General features: G+C 45.9%; 1 long non-coding RNA gene across 2 annotated transcripts in view; it reads left to right on the plus strand.

The window, feature by feature from the left end:
• LOC138941270 (uncharacterized) overlaps window positions 1–16,201 on the plus strand; it is a 244,728-nt gene that overhangs the window by 109,343 nt on the left and 119,184 nt on the right. The gene's annotated exons all lie outside the window — the stretch shown is intronic.

Below are 16,201 nucleotides of genomic sequence, written 5' to 3' on the forward strand. Positions count from 1 at the left end.
CGTTAATGTATTCGTAGACGAGAGAGGGTAGCCGTGGATGATATAACGAAGCTTTATACCACAGTAATTTGCATGGGACTCGTGCATGAGATTGACGAATCGAGATCTCGTTCGTCGCTAATTAAAATAATTTTTTAACTCTGCAATCTACGCATTCTTGATAATTAATTTGATAAATGTCCCCGATAAGCGGATGATAATCCTCCGTAGAAACTTGTTATTAAAGGGGAGGCCATCTTTTCGAGTTTAGGTGCGAATTGCTTAAAGAGTCAACGTCGAGCTAGACACACTTGCGAGATCGATATTTTCCATGTATATTGTGAAGTTCGTATAAAGAATCATCGCGTTCACCGATGATTCGCCGTAGAGTTCTCGAAAGAAGGAAATAATTATCTATGAAGGAAGACTCGCGAGACGATCACGCGTGCGTATTTAATTAGAGATTTTACGCGATTTAACGATAATCGAAGTAGCAGTCTCTCGCTCTTCGCAGTATCTCTAACGCTCCATTCCAGGGGCCATAGAACGGCTGGTAAACGATGAGGGGTGGCTTCTCTGTCGCTACCCAATAACGATTTGGAGGCGTTATCGTGGCTTTACATCCCTTTGGCCCTGGCGTGACAGTAAGGTTAGCACGCCGTTGTCGCGTACACGCCAGAATGGAGTTCACGTTCATCGTGTATTTCGAATCGTGGCACTCTGACCACAGCATCCTACTTTATAGCGGATAGATAGACGAAAGGATACTACGCGCAAAGTATAATAATTCTTTAAAAATAATCTCGAATCGGTAACTGACTTTTTCTTTAACAAGGAACGATATTTAAAGTATCTTTTCTTTTTTTAGAAACTTGAATTGGTACAGTAATCTCTGTTTTTTTTTTTTTTTTTTTTTTTTTTTTTAATCATACGTATTGAATTATATTGGTGAGATAATATGATGAAATATAATTTTAAGACATAGATTTCAGTATAATCGACTTATTCGAATACGTAAGTAGGAAGGGCGACTTTTAATCTCCGATGAGATCTGACCTGCCTGGAACGTCGATCGGTTTATTCCGTCTCTGTCCCTCGCATGCAATAACAATTTGGAGGCGTCCGTGCGGCTTTACATGCTTCGGTACCACCGTGACAATAAGGTTAACACAGCGACATTGCGTACGCGACGTAACCGAGTACGTACACCATCGTATTTCGAATCCTAGCGCTGACCGCAGCTCGCTCCATCGCGCTTCCACGGGGGTTGCTCGGCCGCCCCCAGGTCGGCGTGCCTCGCCTCTGGAAATTCTCCAGCGGCATTCCCTAGCGCGAGCCTTTCGTCGATAGAGAGGCTGGATCTTATTACGACCTGCGGACTACGCGTCGAGGTATGATTTCGTTGCGTATGACGCGGGGACTCGGAATCGATCGCCGATTCCGAGTGCCGGGGCCATCGTTTTCAATTCGCTCGCCACACGCACCGTTGTATTTTCTGCTGCTCGCGAGACTTTTGCGTCGGTAAACAGAATATTCAATAACGTAAAACGGAAAATAGCGTTTGCGATTTTATCAACACAGAATTACTATCGTGTCAAAATTTTAACGCCGAGGGGGCGAAGAGCCAAAGAGGGTCGTGGTATTGAAATATAAAAATAAAGCAATGAAATGCGTAAAACGAAAAATATATTCGACGAGTAGAATTATATAGCGCGAAAGGATTTATAATTGATATCGAAGGTATCGTCGGCGCGTTCACACTCTCGGAGCTCCCGTCTCTTTTTTCATCTCCGAGAATCGTTTCTTCCGCGGGAGGAAGACGCGGCTGAAAGCGAGGGAACCATCGCGGTGAGGAAGAAGGGTGGCCGCGACTGAAAAAGTGGGATCTCGCAGACGATCCTTTTCGCCTCCCTACCGTACGTCGCCGACGGTTCCTCGTAATTGTATCGATTGTCTTAGGGCGACACTCTGTACGGCCAACCGTTACGCGCCACGAAAGGTGCACCGGTCGCGTCCCGTCTCTCTTATGTCCCCCTTGTTACGGGGTGACCCGCTTTGTTGCTTCACAACCGATCGAAAAATAAAAATTCCTAACCGGATGAGAGTTTGACCTGGATCTTTCGGGGGGAACGCGGGGGTAAGGGGGGGGGTAGAGTAAGGGGCAGCTCGCAGACACAATGCGCCGAAATATTTGCATACGCGGACGGCCAACGGCGACGGCATGTGGCGCATCGCGCATGGGTTACCTCTCTTTCGAGAAGGGGATCGAGGAGAGGGTCGATAAAAGGGAAAAAATTGCATTTCGCCGTCTCTATCGTCAACGCGCGTCCGCGATGTTTCTCCATACGGAAGGACAAGGGCCGACACGGACAGCCCAGGTAGAGATAGTTAGGACCGGCTCACTCCGGACAAGGGGATGAAAATCCGTCTTTTTTCCACCCTTTATCCATCCCTCGACCGGTTGACCGTCGGCTGGCCGATTGCCCCGAGGGGCGATAAAACAATCGCGGCTCATTTTTTGTCGTGCCAGCTGCAGCCGGCAGCATCAACCGCGATCGTCGACTAGTTAGGACCTTTGGACACATTGCGCGGACCAGATTCTTCATTTGTATATTGCCCTTCTCGCGCGGATTGTTTCAACTCTCGCGACGTTAGGAAAAATAAAAGGTCCATTCGACCGAAACTTTTTAATAATACCTACGACGCGACATCCAGATCATTTTTTCCATGATATTCGTTAAATGAAACGCGTTAAATTGCGAGAAATTTCGTCTAATTTAATTTAGAAAATACTCCCCGTTCAACGTTCATCTTACCACGTGCGATCGATTCACCCATCTGTAAGCGGGACGAAAGCCCGAGAGGGACGGCGATTCACGGGACACCCACTTGGCTAGTCGCCTAATGATCAGCGGAGGAATCGCGAGGACGAGCGGTAGAAGAGAGATAGAGAGTTGTCGGGAAGGGTTGGAGAGGTCAATGGCTGACGTTCTGGGTAATTAGTAAAAACAAAGGAGCCTGGCCGCGAGAAGGAATCGAGAAATAATCATCGGAGGCGAGCGTAAGAGACAAGCTGAAAGAGGAGCGGACGAGCGGTGGAAGGGGGGAGGGGCAAAAGAGCGGCGGTGGTATAGACGCGCGAGATAAAATCTAAATGAGAAAGTAATCCCTCGACGTTGACGAGGAAACGAGCGGGCGGGGAAGGCGCGGGCGGGACACTCGGGCTGAGAAACGATCATCTTCTCCGAGACGCCTCCTTTTTCGTCCTAGGTCATGGCACCTGGACGCTCCGCGGTGGCCTTCCGCGATGTAAACACCTAGCTGGAGCGCATCTCACACACAGCCGGCTCGTCGGTGCTATCGGGCTAAGCGCCTCGGGCTTAACCTAACCCAACCCTAGCGTGTCGACGACCACCGCCACCGCCGTCACCGCCGCCGTCGCCGTGGCGGCATGTCCGGCGTATGTTGGTAGATGGTCCTATCGATTCTCCCACCTCGAGAGAAAATAACGGGGATCTTCGCAAAGTTACTTCGCGTCAAGTTTCGTGAAACCGTCCCGCCGCAATTCGCTTCGTTCGGTAACCGCCGTTGCGCCCTTTCCGAGGGGGGGTAAGGGTAAAGCGAAGGGCTCGCGGCACCCGGGGTAATCAAATGAAAACAAAAATCCCAGAGCGAGCCAACCTCTCTCCAACGACCGAACGGCGGGAGGAGGAGGAAGAAGAAGAAGAAGAAGAAGAAAGTTACACGGCCAACTTTCGCCTTTTTCGCCGCAATTTGCGGCCGATTCAGCCGTGAATCTCGGTCCCCCCGCTTCGTTGAACGGGGCTCCTCTCTCGCGTTTCCTCTCGCGGTATTTCCATACCGCTCGACAACTGCGCCGAGGGTCAATGTTCCCTTCGTCGAACTCGTGCTCGCTGGACGAGATCTCGCGTGCGATTATAATCGCGTACGTACCAATCGCGCGTTCGCGCCAATTTATTAAGCTTTAATTTTCGGCTTTCTATCGATTCGTTGCAACGTAAGCTATTTTCTGCTTTTCGATCCCTTTTCTTAATTTAATAAATAATATACTTGTCTTTATTTGTTTCAAAATAGACTTTATAAAAATCGCTTGGCCTTTCTATCGTATGTGCTTGTTGACGATTAGTCTGTTTCGTCCTTCCCCGAGGTTGGCGGCACGAGCGACCCAGATTTCGCAAGGTTAAATCGCGAGTCGTTCCAGTAAAGGATCGCTCTTGTTTTGTGTCAACAGTTTTTTTTTTTTTCCTACATTCACGGATATCGCGTGACGGACGGATTGTTGTCGAGAAAGAAAGAGGTGGAAATAGGAAAGGTGGGGGAATACGAGGCGCGGGAGACGAGACAATCTGTTTATTAAGCATTTCAGATGGGCCAGTTGCCCACGTAACACGTGGATAATCGGAAGAGCCGAGCCGACGATCGTCGCGGCATATGCCGCGATCTCCCGACAGAGCAGCTGCGACCTGTATCAGAATTATGTATCGACGTTACAAGTAAGGTGTAATCTCGGAAGATTATCGTGCCCCGAAATATGTATGCTTTCCTACAGATCTTTGTATCGACTCTCTCTCTCTTCAGGGTTTTGAAAATATTTCCAAAATTAATTATTGAATTTATTATTTATTTACATATATTTTACTTATTATTTATATATGTATATACAGGGAAGTATGGTTACAACACGAAAGTACACATATATATATACGCGTACGTAGTGTACACAGTGCGTTTTTCGGACGGAATTGAAATGGTGTAATTTTTAAATATTTATCGTGTTTCTCAAATAATTGCGTATTGATTTTGTATGACAGACGACATTTGTACGATTTTATATTCCGCCTCTCCGATCGCTTGAAAATTTTTTGACCGATACGATATCGAATCGACATTTCGACATTTTACAATAGTTACTCTAGAATGGCGCTTTTATAAGTTGAATAAGTCGCGGAATATTTCGGCCATTCCATTCGAGGTCATCGTCGTCGGGCCTCTCATTGTTCGAGTCTCCTCCCTTTGTGGGCGCGTGTCTGGTCCGTTTTCGGGAAGGGAACAAAAGGTGCGGAAAGGGACCAAAAAAAAAAAAAAAAAAGAAAAAAATAAGAGAATGAGAGAACTTAAGGGCGGTATTGTCCGTCGGTGTATCTACGAAGAATGCGAGCGGACTGATTTCGCCCCGGCGCGCCGTTGCTGCTCCCGTTACAAAAAATAATAATTATCCGGGCGTTTTGTGTCGCTCGGTGGTATAGCGGAACGAAAATTCTTTTCAGCGACACGTTGAAACGCTCTTATGTGACATACTTGGAGTTCTATGTCAATCGTCTCGAGTCCTCGGTCGTACGCATGGTCGATTCTCTCGTCGCAGCCGGCACATTCTTGGCACGCCGTTCGCGAGCCGCGTGAACTTTGTTTATCTATAAAGTCGTGTCGCTGATTAAGTCGCGGTAAAGTCTGGCCCGGGACGGTGCGATGGAAGGGGTAGGAGAGGAGAGGACAGGACGATTAAGATCCCAGCAATATTTCAAACTGTGCGTAAACCACGCCGGCCAACTAGGTGTTCCGTTCCTTATCGCGCGAGAAACGGAGTCGCTCGCGCTTCTCTTATAATGAAATCTTCCGCGATGAAGAAAGTTTTAAAAGTGCGAAAGTGCGCTGAGAGAAAGAGACAAAAGAGCGACACGCGCGGGGTGGTGGCCTGACAGGGAGGACGAGAGATTTAAGAGGATCATAAATCGAGACGACGTCTTGGCGCCGAGAAAATCTCGAGATTAGAGAGGAGGCGCGATCTCTTTCCTCTTCTCTTGCCTCCGAAAAAAAAAAGGATCGTCGTGAAAACTTTTGCTTTGTTAGTGACTAATTTTTTATCTTCATCTTTTGTCAATATGATAGAAACAGAGAAAAGAGGGGAGAAAGAGCGACAGAAGGTACTCCTTGACTTCTCGATTACACAATGCAATTCGATACATGTTATCGGATCGATTCAAATCTATCGTATCATCCGGTATACTCGGTCGATTTCTTGATGCTTTATATCAACAATTATTGATAATATATATATAAATATAATGATATAAGAATTTATTGACGCACACATATACATTTTCTTTCAATAATTATTGATACGAAAAACTCGCGAAACATCGCGAGTATTTTAACAGTGATGCGATACGCTTGTTTCTAATTGAAAGCAAAGTCTGTAGATTTTTAATTAAGAAAATTCAAGATCGACCCCCGCCGGTCCATCCATCCATCCATCCAACCATCCATCCATCCGTCCGTCTATCGAGTACTGCCTGTTCCTCGGAGGCTCCTCAAACAGTTTTATAATTGATTTCATTTTCATTTATTTTAGCACGAACCCCCAACTCTCACCTCGCTTCCGCTCGCTCTCTCGTCACTTGGTCGTGCCTTGAGAAGACAGTGCCATTCCCCCCCCCTCTCTCTCTCTCTCTTACCCTCCTTCCACGTAGCACGCCGTCGTCGCCGCGACCTCACGCCGCAATCAATTTAATGTTTTAATTAAGAGAGTATCCGTGAAAAATTAGATTTTAATCGGATCGCACCTTTCCATCGGGGGCGCCTTTCCGCAATTCTCTCTATTTATTTTGGGGCGGTGCCCTTTAATAAATAATTTTAATTGCTCTGATATATTTTTGAAAGACAAGACTTTCAAGTTCTCTCTCAGCTGTTCTCCCTCTTGCTTTCGTCAGTACGGTTTTCGATGCGTCCAATCTTCATTGACCGATCCGATTTATTCGCGTAGACGTCATTCGCGACGCTCGCTCGCTTACGCGGTTAAATACAATATATACTTTGTTCTTCTTTAATAACAAGTAAAACAAGAAACGATATTTGGCAAAGAATGTCGTTTTAAACCGACGACTATTCGACCGTACTATTCGTCGCGTTCGATTCGCGCCGCGATCGCATCGACGAGAGAAAAAGAAGGAGAGGTGTTTACGCGCGTGTTTTAATTACACGCAAACAAAATTTAATTAACGTCGTTATCCGGATCGGGGCGCGGGCGGGATGAGGGGACGCTCTCGCGCGGACGAACGCGCGGACGAACGATCGATGAATTGTCCTCGCGAACGGGCAAATCAGTTGCGTGAAACATGCTCCCGCGGCGCTGGTTATCCCGACTAGCGCGCTGCTCGGCGCAGTCTAAAAAAGAAAAAGGTAGGAGAGAGAAGGTCCACCATTTTCCGCGGCTATTCTAGAGTGTTATGCAACCGCCGACCGATGCATTTGGCCGGGCAGAGCTTTACGGCCGAGGCTCGCGCGCGCAAAAATGTTTGTTTTAACTTTGGTGCCCCCCCCCGCCACCCTGTCGCTCCCCCTCACCCGTATCGCTGCCCCTCCCGACCATATTCGAATTTCGTTGCCAGCCTTGAATTATTCAGAATGCGAGAAAATCCGTAAAATTAGCTTTCGCTTTTCCGCGTTCGTCTCTTTTTCGTTTTCTCACTATTTTAGCGCAGTTGAAAAGTTGGCTGAACGACACGAGTGGACTTTTATAACATTACCGCGTAAATGCACGTCGACGGATTAATCGATGAGTTGAAATTAACCCGCTGGTATTCGCGTCACGAAACAGGCGTTGCTTAAAGTTAAAATAGCGCGCAATAAACATTTGTACTTTTATCGACACGGATATTTTTGAGGGATAAAAACGGAGTTGGATAAAGTTACGAATTCGCAAGACAATGAGCATAATTGCGATGTAATAAGAAAATCGTATCTGATCTGAAAATATAATTAAATTATCTACGTCACACGTTGACTAAACGAACCGCAACAACGATAGAATCGCGCCGTTGAACATTGATCTATCTCTTTCTTAGACCGAACGACGCTTTTAAGATATTTCCATTTGTAAATCAGCAGCATTAAACAATGAATATCCCTCTTTGGCACGCTAATGGAAATCGTCTTAAAAAGTTGCCGCGTGGCCCTAGGGATGCCACCTGCAAAATTTCGAAATCTTCCAGCGCGTTTAGGTAGGCGTATTCCCATCGGAACGCCTAAAAGAAAGCGAATGGGAGAGAGAGAGAGAGAGAGAGAGAGAGAAAGAGAGAAAGAAAGAAAGAAAGAGAGCCGAGTAACATTGGGGTTCGCCCTTTCTACATTTTTCACCCTCCATTTTTACGCCATCTTTCGTCAGTGGCGATCCACCCTCTCTGTATTTCCCCCAACTCTTTTCCGCGCTCTTTCCCTTTTCTCTTCTTTCTCTCTCTCTCTCTCTCTCTCTCTCTCTTTCTGTTCCTTTAAACTCCCCCTCTATCTCTGTCTATCGTCCTTCTCCATTCGTTACATGGCTCTTTCATTGTTTTGATCAATAAAGCGCAATTGAAATGACTTTGTGGGATGGATACCTCTTTTTTCATAACTGTGTACAATCAAAAAGTATATTGTACACATCAAACGATAGCGGATCGATCGAATTGGAGTGGATGATCTTTTTTTTTTTTTTTTCCTTTTTTCCCTTGCACGGCACATCGAAGAATTGATTTCAGTAGACAACTTTCGTTATTCAGATCATGAACGACGACTTTCTCCGGCCGCTTTAACTTTAGCGCCTGACAGATAAGAAAGCGAGAAGGAACTTTTTATCTTTCTAGAAGGAAAGAAAAAGTCTAATTTCCGGCTTGCGATTGGACGATTCAATCTGTCGTAAGGATAATAGAATCTCGTGTAAAAGAAGTTTTCTCTCTTCTTTTTGACAAATTGGGAAGCGAAACATTTTTTTTTTTTTTTTTTTTTTTTTTTCAATCTGTCGCATATAACGGCGCTTTTGTAATAATTAGATTTTCCATTTATTTTATTTGCCTATTACATTTCGTAACAAAACAAACAGCTTGCCATTGCATTTAATCGAACAATTCGTAAAGTATTAAATTTCTGTAGCTTTATGAACATTTTATATACCGTCGAGCCGGTCCTTTTATTTTATTCATTTTGATTCATTTAATTGGCTAAATATTTTTTTAATTGAGTTATCCGTATATGAAAACATCGGATAAACTTTAATGTTAAGCGCGACTCGAGAATTAGCGCATCTTTTCATATTAATAACTTTATTTTAGCCACGCGTATATATTTCTTCATGGAATAGTACTCATTATTCCGTCGTGTATGCTCTATCGCCGAAAATAACTGTGTCCATCATCACCATGAATTATTATCATACTTGTCGCGGCTTTTCGCTCGACGAAATCATTCTACTTGAAACTTTGTCTGTTCCGTTAATAACGTGTATATCGCGCCAGACAAAATTAGTTGTAAAATTTTCATATTCCCCCCAAAAGAAGTTTAAATCTCAATTCGATGAGGCGCTCTACTTTATTTTACTTCATCTTTTTTTTTTTTTTTTTTAAATATGCAATTTTAAAAATATCGAGGATAGAAATTCTACAGCGTTTATAGTGTATTTAAAATGAGAAACGCAAAAAAAAAAAAATGTCGTTATTAAAACCGCGATGGTTACGAGGGAAAGACAGAGCGGGGAGCGAGTTTAAAGAGAATCATCCGAGCTTTTTTCCTTGTCCCCCGCTCATCGTCTCGGAGCAGGCACCGTGTATTCTTCTCGCGGTGTGCAGAGAGTAATTATTTTTCCGCCCCTCATTCTCATGGCGGGCTGTAACCCTTTCCTCGTGCCGAGGATCCTCCTCGCGCCCTCTCAAGAAGAAAGAAAATATAAGGGTGACTCGGGATAGTAGAAACGAACCCTTACGTCGGGAACGAAGCGTCGTACCGCGAGTAATTCGAACGGGAGAAAAGAAGAAATTAGCGAAATTAAACGTCAGGCCGTGCCTCGAAAGGATCGAAGAACGGCGCGACAAACCCCTCGTTTTTCTTTCGCGTCCACTTTTATCGGGTATGGACTGTTTGCGATTAATTATTTGGAAGACAGAGAGAGAGAGAGAGAGAGAGAGAGAGGGAGAGATAGATTTAAATATAATAGATGAGAACAACGACGTGGATAAAGCGAAAGAGAATCGAGCAAGTATACTCGAAATTGTTTCGATAGTATGAAATCACAAGCGTCAGGATACATCGCACTTGACTAAAGGGCTATAGCTGTAAATGCGCGACTATATTCGTACGATTGTCCTTGCATTGCGTGAGCGTTATATTCGTTCGTCCGTCACTTGGATTGAAACGCGAGAGATATTTCGATCCGTAACCAACGAGTACATCAGATATGCTGTTTAAAATGGGGAAATTAAAACTTATCATTATCGAGAATTTCACGCGTACGCTAACATCACCGATGAATATTCTACAGTTTCGTTCGTATAATATTATGAGAGGGAATATTTTTATTTTATTTTTAATTGCGAGAGAAGAGAGAAAACGAGAGCGGAGTAATAAAAGGTTTAATAAAATAAATAAAATAATGTTAATATATAAAATATAAATAATGGGGGGGAAAAAAAAAGAACATTTATACGTGTGGATTTAAGGGGAACGCGTCAAGCATCATTTAATTTCGCGCGCGTAAATATTGTAATTGTACGATCCAGGCAAGATTGAATGGACAGCAGCGCGTACAATCGATCCGATAATTATCCGCGAGCGATTCCGAGCGACGATAAAACGCCGAAAAGGGATCGACGAGTATTTTTAGTCGAGCGCGTACGACTCTGCGCGCGTGTAACTCATATATTTGTTAGAACCTCCCTGGCTAGAAGCGGCACCTCGTAAATGAAATTAATCTGTCGCATGCGTACCGTGCGTCCATTTAATATCCATCACGCGTTCATCACTGCAGAAGCGATCCAGCCGGTGCGTGGTTGCTCTTCCTCTCCTCTCTCTCTCTTTCCCTTTTTGCCGCGGTTCGTCCTTCTTTTCCGCGGCGTCCGTCTCTCGCCATCGAACTCGCGGGGTTGAACTCGCCGAAAACTTCTAATTTCGTGGAATCCGCGACGATGATCGGCCGATGATGACAAATTTTGTGCGTAGCATCTTAATGCGCCGCGCGCCCGTCGAAAACTGACCCCGCAGCCGGCCGCCTTAAAAAAGGGGGACAGAAGGGCCCTGTCGAGACGAGAGAGGGATGGCCCATCTCGCACGGGGTCCTCGCGAACGCACCCGAGTGGGGGGTCGGAGAAGGGGCGAGCATCACGGTGTCCAGAATTCTTTCATTTTTTCGTCGCTCTCTCTCTCTCTCTCTCTCTCTCTTCCGTTCAGTGCGAGCGTTATATTTCGTCTTCCCTCCCGACAGACGTATCTGAAGATGGGTTGAACCTGTTTAAGGGCTGTGTTTAAAGATCGAATCAAAGGGCGATGGTAGGGTCGGTGAATGTATCTCCTGGAAAGACGCTATTGTAATTGTAACATCATCGTTCTCATGGCGCTGATGCGCGTCGAGACTATTGTGGGACGAACTCGTTTATTTATACATACTTTTCAGCGGGAAAGGAAGCGCGTGGCTTTTCTCCTGGATTCTATGGGAAAACGGGCGGTGCGTACGGACGCTGTTCTATTATCGATTACAAGGAACTTTGAGCGCAACAATTGTAATATTCTGTGAGAATACAATCTGAAATATAAATATATATATATTTCTAAATTATTTATTTAGAAGAAATACATCTATATATTGTATATAATTTTCGTAGAGAAGGATTAGAATAATTTATTACAGTTCAAGCCAATTATACCGTTGTGGAAACGGAATTTTTCCCCGTGAAAAGTCCGGATTGACGGAAGAAGAGGCGCGCAGGGTGTCGATATTTCCGGGGTACGCGGAACTTTTTTAAAAATTCATCTCGCTTTTATTCTCGGCGCACAACGCGCAATACATATGCCGGCAGTTATTTATCGACAACACGTTCACTTCACATGTTCCCCGATACACTTTATTTGTCCTTTATTATTTATCGCCGTCGAAATTCTGCGCATTGTTTTCCAAAACACTGCAACTAATCACCGCCACCCTACTCCCTCCTTCCACCTTCAACCCCGTATCCCAAAACCTCACACCAACCCTCGTGCTATTTCCCCGTACACCGCCACTTCCACCTCCCCCCCCCCTCCTCCCACCCCGCCTCTCTCTTCTCTCTGGCACCTATTCGATCGATCGTTCCGCACGACCCTGCCACGGATTGTCTACGGTCGATCCTCGATACCTCGTCGGTTTTCGAGGTAGCTACGCCGACACTCTCGGCATGTTCGTCGAGGAAGCTGGGGCGGCAGAACAGCAGCAACAGCAGCAACAGCAGCAGCAGCAGCAGCAGTAGCAACAGCAACGATAGCGATAGTAGTAGGGTTCAAAGCGATATCTCCGAGAGAAACGAAAAACGGGATTGGGAGACGTTGGGAAGATTTTCCCGACGTCATTTCTCCATCCCGCCACGGTCTTTCGGTTTTGTTAGTAGTAGTTTTTGCGTCTAAAGCGTACCCGGCAGAGTTTCTGCAAGCAAGGAATATTAAATGTTTGTTAAGGTCGAGAGTATGAGAGAATCCGACGAAGCGAGACGCTGGCGATTCAAAGTCGCGTGTTTTTTTTTTTTTTTTTTTTACGAATTTAAATTTGATCTGCAATATAACGATCGTGCATAATTGTATTTATATAGATGTTGGGCCGGAATACTATTCGAGCGTAAAATATACACAGGGTGTTTGTTGTATCTGCATCATATACTCTCGAAATTAATATATAATATATATTATAGAAAATTAAATAATTTTAATAATTATAATCAATTGCATTAATTATTTCATAATTGACTCGATAATTAAGTTGTTCAATTCTTATATTATTAATGATATTTGCATCTCCCGTAATTAAATTTCAAGTCAAAGTTTTTCGTTACCGCTCTATTTTATCTTTCTAATTTAATTTTTCATTTGTCTCAAAATGATTTATCATTTCCGTCTTATGTTTTCGCGAGCATCTCTTTAATGCGCGTTAATATAGCGATAGCGGGGATATATTAAGAGTGCCATGTAGCCGAGTCATTCGATGTAAGCGCGCGCGCGCGCGATGGCCTTTCCTACCTTTGTGAAAACACTAATTCAGATTCCGCAACGCCACCTTTCAATATTTCCTCGTTATCGCCGTAATCATCATTTTCGTCGTCGTCCTCGTCATCGTCATCGGCATCCTCTTTCGCTCGCCTGTTTATCCAGTTCATCCGACGACGTTTCCCGAGTGGCAGCGTCTCTTCTTCTCGCGCCTCATTCACTTCTCCTCTCGATCTCAATCCCTGGTCTCACCGATGATCTCGCGCATCGCGATCACTCTTCGCGATCGATCCGAATCCCGTTTGCGAACGCGCGTGCCCCCTTTCGGCGGATTTCCCGTTCGATCTCTCGTATCGTATATTACCGTACACTTTGGCGAGATTTTTCGCAGATCGTGTGTTTGCCACTCGACGATCGGGCGACTCTAAAGTCTCTCGTTCTCCGGCGTCGAAGACGAATCTCTCTCGATGCGCGCTTCTCCCGATAGATCGTAAATTCGGTTTCTCGCGAGTGTTACGGACGTTTACTTGTGTCGGCGAAAACGTGTATCGGGTTAAAGGTACTATAGCGAATTTTCCGAGGCTCTCGATCAAATTTTTTTTTTTCGCCTCGTCGTGACTCTCGGTTCACCCTCGTATTTTGTCAATTAACGTTTTTTTCACGATTCTGCATCTATCCTTTATTTGGCTGTCGCAAGATTGTTTTTCTTTTTTTTAATTTTCTTATCGATTCACGATAAGATCTAGTCTTCGGACGATTCGATCAAGTCGAATTGGATGAGCGCGACGATTTGCAATTGCGATTTGCAACGCCAGCCGGATGCGGATTATCGGTGGCGTGCGAGTCGTCTCTCGTACGGTATCCGTTCTCGTTTGTATCGGCTCTCTCGATACACCCGTTAGTTACGGTGCGTCAAAGTTATCCGAATATTCCTGATGATTCGAATTCGACGGTAAATCCGTGTGTCCCGCGAGACACTTTTCACGAGAGTCACAGACTTTTTCGGATAGAATCGATTTTCCCCGACGACGCCGATCACCCCGAAAGTTTTCCAGAAAATTCCATTCAATTCTCTCACTGGATCTCCGTGGATCCTATCCCAACTAATATCGCGTTCGAGAGAAGGTTTTCACCAGGTGTCCCGAACGATTCCGATGACTCGCACGTGCGTATACGTGCGTATACGAGCGTGCACACGCGCAACGACCGGTTATGATACGATAATCGCGTAGCCGCACACTCGCACACTACGCAACCGAGAGACGGATGACGCGACGAAGATTATCCTAGCAGACGGATTGGCGGTCTCTTCTTTCGACGGCGAATCTTTGCCTGCGATCCTAGTGACCGGAAACGATTTGCCGGGGTCGCGGATTTTCCGACGCGATCGAGAGAGAGAGAGAGGAAGAAGAGGGCTCCTGCCGATGCGCGAAAGCGCGTCACTGAAATCGTCTATATATCTCTCGATCTTTATCACCGCGCGATCTCGTCTCCTCCTCCACCCTCTGGATCCGTCTCTCTTTCTCTCTCCCCTCGCTCTCTTTCTTTTCCTCTCCTCTCTCTCCGGGGGCACTCTCTCTCTCTCTCTCTCTCTCTCTCTCTCTCTCTCGACGATTGATATCGCGCTCGCGCGGCGACGAAATCGGTTGACGCACAGCTTCGCGAGGTGTCTCGGGGACGCGCGCGTACCGGTCTCGACTTCGATATTTCTGCGATTTATTGCGGCGCGACTTAGAAATGCATCTAATGCAGTGCACGCTGCATAGAATGCATGCATGCACCTTGGCGGGGAGGGCGAGAGCCGCGGAGAGTCGAGAAGCCGAAGCCGGGAGTCGGAGTCGGCGGTACCGAGCCGAGTCGAGTCGAGTCGAGTCGAGTCGAGTCGCCGCGCGCGGATCGCATCCGCGCATGCGTCTCCGACAGACGAGAGCGCGTTGCGATACTCTACTCGCGCGATCTCTAGACGGGCTGACGCGAGCTAGCGGGAACGCGGGCGAGAGCAGATCGGCGGCCAAGGAGTACCTTACGGGCTACGTCATTCACTGGCGTGGAGATCGGGGAGCACCCACTCCCTTTGCTTCCCAATTATTATTTCGAGTAAAATAGTAAAATTCATTTTCTTTGTTTCGAAAAACGTAAAAATTATATAAAAAGTCGTGCAGAGCTTTCTTTTTATATTTTTAACTCGATTAAATTGGAGGGAATGATGTAATTGTCATATTTATCTACATGTATATCGAAGAACAAAGGTATAAATGAAAAATGCGTTGATATCCACTAAAGATACTTCATTTTCAAAAAATTCTTCGTCTTTTCGTTAATAAAATTATTATTATCATTATTTCTTATAATATCGCCTGAGAAGGAACTCGATAACGTAGAAAATCATGAGAATCGTGTTAGCGGATATAAAGCATAAACAGAAAGATTTTCCATTTCGAAGAGATTTGTCGCGTACGCGAGTCCGACGCGATTAGCGTCGTTTAGTATATAATCGAAATACGCGAAACTCTCCGCGGGCCAGTGGCCATCAGGCCACCCACGTCAGAGTCATTCCGCGCGATCTGGAAAAGCGCTAAAATATTCCGATGTACTCGCGCGAAAGATTAAGAGGGGGGAGTTATCACCGCTGAATTCTCGCTTACTCGTGCCGTTCGATGCGCCGCATCGATATGTGCATAAGCGAGTGTGCGTATGTGTGTATTGTGTGCGCACGTGTGCATACTCGCTATACATATTTCCATGTCGGAGCGTAGCCTATGCGCGGCTGCCCTCCTCGCGTTTCTCCTTCCGCCGCTTCTTCCCTCGCTGCGGTGGGTGGAGGAGGGGAAGAGAAGAGAGCGAGCGTAGGGCCCCCCGTTAAGTACGACACTGTGCGATTTTTTGACGACCGATGAAAGTTACTCGCGAGATATTCTATTTTAAACTTTCGGCCGACAGCGGCCGCCACCGCCGCCGCCGTTGCCGTTGCCCGCCTCCGGCTTGTCTCTCTTTCTCTTTCTCCTCTTGTTTCCTCGTGCTCCTTCTCTCTCCGTTCTCTTGTCGTTCTTCCGCTGCGCGAGAGACTTCCTACATCGCGATAATTCCTGAAAAGGAGGAAGCCATTTTGCGCGGTGCGGAGCGGCAGCAACGGACCTCGACTTTCATTCTCGTTACGTCGACGATGAGAGAGAGAGAGAAAGACCTTTCATCATTGGCGAAGGAAAGGTAAACGATAACGATGATGGCGGTG

The sequence above is a fragment of the Polyergus mexicanus genome, unplaced genomic scaffold, assembly GCF_030449975.1.
Source record: "Polyergus mexicanus isolate NDT 795.1 unplaced genomic scaffold, iyPolMexi1.0 SCAF_18, whole genome shotgun sequence".
Classification (NCBI taxonomy): domain Eukaryota; kingdom Metazoa; phylum Arthropoda; class Insecta; order Hymenoptera; family Formicidae; genus Polyergus; species Polyergus mexicanus.